Source organism: Oncorhynchus keta, chromosome 1 (assembly GCF_023373465.1).
Source record: "Oncorhynchus keta strain PuntledgeMale-10-30-2019 chromosome 1, Oket_V2, whole genome shotgun sequence".
In the NCBI taxonomy this organism is placed as follows: domain Eukaryota; kingdom Metazoa; phylum Chordata; class Actinopteri; order Salmoniformes; family Salmonidae; genus Oncorhynchus; species Oncorhynchus keta.
Genome location: NC_068421.1, coordinates 33,624,163 through 33,631,215, shown reverse-complemented (window position 1 = coordinate 33,631,215; position 7,053 = coordinate 33,624,163).

Here is a 7,053-nt window from a genome sequence, read left to right as displayed (position 1 = left end):
ATTGCTGTCTCGTTAGACCAATTGAAGGGTTAGTCCCAGGGAGGTACAAAATGTTATTAGGCTTAATGTTTTCCCTTCAGACTGGTCTGATATGAATGATGCAACCATATCAAACTGGGCCTAACAAGAACTTTGCTGCACCAGAAAGGTACTCTAAACACATTGTTGCTCATATTATGGTGACCTGTGACCTGAGAGTGGAAATCCTGATATGGTCAAGATTATGTAAAATGATTTTCACTCTCCGGTCTTGATCTGCTAAGAGAATAGAAAATACAGACAGTTTAGTTGCTAAGGATCCTAGATTCTAAAAGCCACTTCTGTAGACAAACATACAGGTTTGGTTGCATACGCATTTCCATTGATGAGAGAGAGCAGAGGTCCCTGATGCACTTAAATTATATGTATTACTCACAATTGTCGAATGTTTGTCACAGATTCCAGGTGTGTATTTGTAGAAAAATATATCATAATACACATATGGTTGAATTAATAATAATAATAATATAGTGAGTGTCAAGGACAGGGTCTGCCATGGCAACCCCTTAGCAATTACACATTACAAGTGATATTAATCAGGGGCGTTTCTAGGATTCAAAAGACATTGTGGGCTCATTCTAAAGCCAGTAGGGAGGTTCGGGGGAATTTTGGATGATTTTTAAAAGATGTATAATGTATTAAACTGGATACATTTTGAGTGAGTAATTTAGTAAAATGTACTACAATTCAAATACTCAAGTTTTTTTGCGTTATTCGTTTTTTGATAATGAGTGTCTACACAATGCAAGACAAACTTTAGTGTTATTCCAATCGACATGAATGTGGTGTCATATTAAAAAAGATGTTGTGCTCTTTAAAACTAAGTTGACTTGTAATTGACATTTGGTCTTTGTTTTTTAGCTGTTTGTTTGTATTGTGTGAGAAAATTAGCTTTATCTTGAAATCTACAGCAGTATTCTAGAATTACATTTTGATATACAGTGGCAAGAAAAAGTATGTGAACCCTTTGGAATTACCTGGATTTCTGCATAAATTGGTCTTAAAATGTTATCTGATCTTCATCTAAGTCACAGCAATAGACAAACACAGTCTGCTTAATCTAATAACACAAACAATATGTTTTCATGTCTTTATTGAACACACCGTGTAAACATTCACAGTGCAGGGTGGGAAAAGTTATGTGAACTCTTGGCTTTAAAAACTGGTTGACCCTCCTTTGGCAGCAATAACATCAACAAACGTTTTCTGTAGTTGCAGATCAGACCTGCACAACGGTCAGGAGGAATTTTGGACCATTCCTCTTTACAAAACTGTTTCAGTTCAGCATTATTCTTGGAATGTCTCGTGTGAACTGTTCTCTTGAGGTCATGCCACAGCATCTCAACTGGGTTGAGGTCAGGACTCTGACTGGGCCACTCCAGTGGGGAAATTTTCTTCTGTTGAAGCCATTCTGTTGTTGATTTACTTCTGTGTTTTGGGTCGTTATCCTTTTGCATCACCCAACTTCTGTTGATCTTCAATTGGGGGACAGATAGCCTTACATTCTCCTGCAAAATGTTTTGATAAACTTGGGAATACATTTTTCCAACGATCGTAGCAAGCTGTCCAGGCCCTGAGGCCCCAAACCATGATGCTCCCTCCACCATACTTTACAGTTGGGATGAGGTTTTGATGTTGGTGTGCTGTGCCTTTTTTTCTCCACACATAGTGTTGTGTGTTCCTTCCAAACAATTCAACTTTAGTTTCATCTGTCCACAGAATATTTTGCCAGTAGCGCTGTGGAACATCCAGCTGCTCTTTTGCGAACTTCAGACGTGCAGCAATGTTTTTTTAGACAGCAGTGGCTTCTTCCGTGGTGTCCTTCCATGAACACCATTCATGTTTAGTGTTTACCTATTGTAGACTCGTCAACAGAGATGTTAGCATGTTACAGAGTTTCCTGTAAGTCTTTAGCTGACACCCAAGGCTTCTTCTTAACCTCATTGAGCATTCTGGACTGTGCTCTTGTAGTCATCTTTGCAGGACAGCCACTCGTAGGGAGAGTACTGTAGCAACAGTGCTGAACTTTCTCCATTTATAGACAATTTGTCTTATCGTGGACTGATGAACATCAAGGCTTCTAGAGACACTTTCCAGCTTTTTGTGAGTCAACAATTCTTATTCTTAGGCCTTCTGAGTTCTCTTTTGTTCAAGGCATGGTTCACATCAGGCAATGCTTCTTGTGAGTAGCAAACTCACATCTTGTGAGTGTTTTTATGTTGCAGGGGCAGCTCTAACCAACATCTCCAATCTCGTTTCATTGATTGGACTCCAGGTTAGCTTACTAATGATTGCAATTAGCTTTTGGAGAAGTCATTAGCCTAGGGGTTCACATACTTTTTACAATCTACAATGTGAATGTTTATGTATTCAATGTAAACAAGAAAAATACGATAATTGGTGTGTTATTAGTTTCAGCACACTGTTTGTCTATAGTTGTGATCAGATTACATTTTATGGCCAATTTATGCAAAAATCCAGGTACTTTTTCTTGCCAATGTAAAGGGTAAAGCAACAAACCATTGAAGTAGAATCACCCTAGGTATGACAAATTACACAAGTCTCCTAATAGTCATTTAATCCATTGTATGGACATCATAAAAATATCTGCTTAGATTGTTAAGGTGTGGTAACCAGAATGAATGTGTTTAGTTACCTATTTTTGTCATCTTTAGATTTCTTTGGGACCAAACTGCCATGTACAGTCTTCCATACAACCACAAAGTGCTATGGCTTCCACTCATAAGAAATGAAATGTAATGGTGTATTGCCTGAATGTCACGTGCCATTAACTTTGTCACCAATTTACTGCCTCCGTCAACCAAGATGGCTGAAAGAACAACGTGGTTGGGAAACACCCGCCATTGGACACCCCGTGGCTACGCCTACATTTAGGTTCACAGCTTGGGAAACCCATCCAAGCTGAAACCACAAGGAGGACTGTCACACACCCTCCAGGCAAAGATACACAGTTCACCCATAAATGGTGTGAAGGGGGATCAGCCATTCCTGTCACAAAGTGGCTTTCCAGACACCCCTATCACTCAGCTGTTCCTCCCCTTTTACTACACTGGGTGTCCCCCGAAGGAGGTCAGGAGACAAATAACAGCCACTTTCTTCAGATCACCAGACCATCCACATGATTTACACACATTTCTGGGGTGCCACAGATGTGGATTCTTAGAAAAGGGAGGAGAGGCAGGCTATGATATTTTTTTGGAAAGAGGGAGAAGTGATGCCAATTGCGCCACTGACATTTAAATACTTTCCTTAACAAAGTATCAAACTGAAGGACTCATAACTTGAAGAATAATGTGATATTTCTTCAGATTTTTCTATTTCATTAAATAGGTGTATAATGTGTATTTGCTGTAACATGTTATGTATGCATTTTATGGAAGCCATTTTTAGAACCTACTGTAGAGGCTATATATTTCATCCTAAGGACTGTTGACCTGTTTTCTGTACAGTAGGAAGACAGTGTGGACACGAGGAAATTTCCGATTTATCTCAATAGCCAGAAATGTACTGAATTGGCAGAGTCAACTGGGTGGTCCCGTGACTTCCTGTCTGGATTATCGGCCCGCCCCCTGCGAGTATCCCTATAATTACAGAGCTTGCTGACAGACTGGCTTGATCAAGTTTCTTTGTGGTGCGGCCAAACCAGTTGATTGTAATGATCTACATTCTCCTTGGAAACCAAACACCTACCGACAAGACAGAAGCATGCGGTGATCATGCGGAACACAGTTTGCTTTTTCAAGATTGTCTGAGTTCACCATAAAACCCCAGCTGGGAACAGAAGAGTAATTCATAAAGAAAGACAAAAATGGGTACAGTTGAAGTTGGAAGTGTACAGAGAGAGACTCTGGCGGATCCGGACTGTAACTCGTTGTGGTAAGTTCTGGACTGCGACCGTTGTGGTAGACTATGGACTGCAACCCGTCGTGGTAGACTACGGACTGCGACCCGTCGTGGTAGACTACGGACTGCGACCCATCGTGGTAGACTATGGACTGCAACCCGTCGTGGTAGACTACGGATTGCAACCCGTCATGGTAGGTTCCGGTCTGGGGCCCGTCGTAGGAAGTTCCGGTCTGACCCGTCGTAGGAGGTTCCGGTCTGTAGACTGTTGCCGGAAACTCTGGACTGGGTACTGTTGCTGGACGCTCTGGGCTGGGTACTGTAGCCGGACGCTCTGGGCTGGGTACTGTAGCCGGGCGCTCTGGGCTGGGTACTGTAGCCGGGCGCTCTGGGCTGGGTACTGTAGCCGGGCGCTCTGGGCTGGGTACTGTTGCCGGGCGCCTGGGCTGGGTACTGTTGCCGGACGCTCTGGACTGACGAGGCGCACTGTAGGCCTGGTGCCGGCACTTATGGTACTGGGCCGAGGACACGCACCTCAGGGCGAGTGCGGGGGGAGGAGGAGCAGAGCGTACTGGACTGCCGAGGCGCACACTATAGCCCTGGTGCATGGTGCCGGCACTGGTGGTACCGGCTGGGGACATGCACCTCAGGGCGAAAAGGAGCAGGAACAGGGAGTAGCACTGGTGGCCTGGTGCGTGGTGCCGGCGCTGGAGGCGCGGGGAGAAGGAACAGGGGCGTACTTGAATGTCGAGTCGCACTATAGGCCTGGTGCGTGGTGCCGGCACTGGGGGTATCAGGCTGGGAACACGCACCTCAGGGCGAGTGCGAGAAACAGGGAGTACTGGACCCTGGAGGCGTACTGGAGGTCTGGTGCGTGGTGTTGGCACTGGTGGTACTGGATAGACTGGACCATGAAGACGCACTGGAGGTCTCTGAGCTAATGGCCTGCACAACCCGTCCCTGGCTGGATGATGACTCTAGCCCGGCACGTGCGGGTGCAGGCACAGGACACACTGGGCTGTGCAGACATACGGAGACACAGTGTGCAATGCCGGCGCAATATATCCTGGCCCGAGGAGACACACTGGCTGTCTGGAGAGCAGTGCTGGCACAATCTGCCCTGGCTGGATCCTCACCCTAGCCCGGCAGATGCGGGGAGCTGGGATGTAGCGCACCGGGCTAAGCACGCCTGACCAGTACGGCGCCCGCCATGGTAAGCACGAGGAGTTGGCTCAGGTCTCCTACCTGACTTAGCCAAACTCCTTGTGTCCTCCCCCCCCCCCCCAAAAGAATCTTGGGGCTGCCTCTCGGGCTTCCGTGCTAGTCTTGTACCCATATACCGTCGCTGTTCCTCCTGTGCTCTCTCCACCTGCTTCCATGGCAGGGTCTTGTCCCCTGCCATTACCTCCTCCCAGGTCCAGGATGTTTTACCGTCCAGTATTTTGCGCAGCGTGATTAGAATACATGTTATATATTTTAATAAAGACGGACACTAAACAAACTACAAAAACAACAAAACGAATGAAGCTATAACATAAATGTGCATACACAGGCAACTAGACAGACAATAACCCACGAAATACCCAAAGACGATGGCTGCCTAAATATTGTTCCCAATCAGAGACAACGATACACACCTGCCTCTAATTGAGAACCAATCTAGGCAACCATAGACATATATAAACACATACATCACCCATGTCACACCCTGACCTAACCAAAACAATAAAGGAAACAAAGAATACTCAGGTCAGGGCATGACAGTACCCCCCCAACAAAGGTGCGGACTCCGACCGCAAAACCTAATCTAAAGGGGAGGGTCAGGGTACACTTTAGCCAAATACATTTAAACTCAGTTTTTCACAATTCCTGACATTTAAGTAAAAATTCCCTGTCTTAGGTCAGTTAGGATCACCACTTTATTTTAAGAATGTGAAATGCCAGAATTATAGTAGAGAGAATGATTTGTTTCAGCTTTAATTTCTTTCATCACATTCCCAGTGGGTTACAAGTTTACATACACTCAATTAGTATTTGGTAGCCTTGCCTTTAAATTGTTTAACTTGGGTCAAATGTTTCGGTAGCCATCCACAAGCTTCCCACAATAAGTTGGAATTTTGGCCCGTTCCTCCTGACAGAGCTGGTGTAACTGAGTCAGGTTTGTAGGCCTCCTAGCTCGCACATGCCATTTGGAAGACCCATTTGCGACCAAGCTTTAACTTCCTGACTGATGTCTTAAGATGTTGGGGTGAGTGTAGCTGCTGCATGGAAGTCAGGGGCAGGAGAGCAGGGATGAGTGGACGGAGCACTTTACTTTACAGAATGCAACCGTGTCACAAAACAAATGCCCAACGAACAAGTGAGGCAGCACAAAGTACAAAAAAACTCAAGTACAAAGTACCGGCTGCCACAAAGCACGGGTATAAAACAAAACCAGCCGGAAGCGTGCCAACCCTGACAATAAACCATTTCAAACACAGACATGGGGGAACAGAGGGTTAAATACACAACAAGTAATGGGGAATCAGGTGTGTGGGAAAACCAGGTGTGTGGAAAACAAGACAAAACAAATGGAAAATGAAAGGTGGATCGGCGATGGCTAGAAGACCGGTGACATCGACCCCAAACGCCGCCCGAACAAGGAGAGGAACTGACTTCGGCGGAAGTCGTGACAGTTGCTTAAATATATCCACCGAATTTTCTCCCTCATGATGCCATCTATTTTGTGAAGTGCACCAGTCCCTCCTGCAGCAAAACACCCCTGTGCTTCATGGTTGGGATGGTGTTCTTCAGCTTGCAAGCTTCCCTTTTTCCTCCAAACATAACGATGGTCATTATGACCAAACACTTCTATTCTTGTTTCATCAGACCAGAGAACATTTCTTCAAAAGTATGATCTTTGTCCCCATGTGCAGTTGCAAACTATTGTCTGTGTAACGGATCTCGTCCTCCTCTTCTGAGGAGGAGTAGCGAGAAGGATCGGAGGACCAATTTTCAGCGTGGTAAGTGTTCATGATGTAATATTTAATTAATCAAACTGAACAGAACACTGGAACAAAACAATAAACGTGAATAAACAAAAACCGAAACAGTCCTGTCTGGTGACATACACAAAGACAGAAAATAAACACCCACGAAACAGAGGTGGAA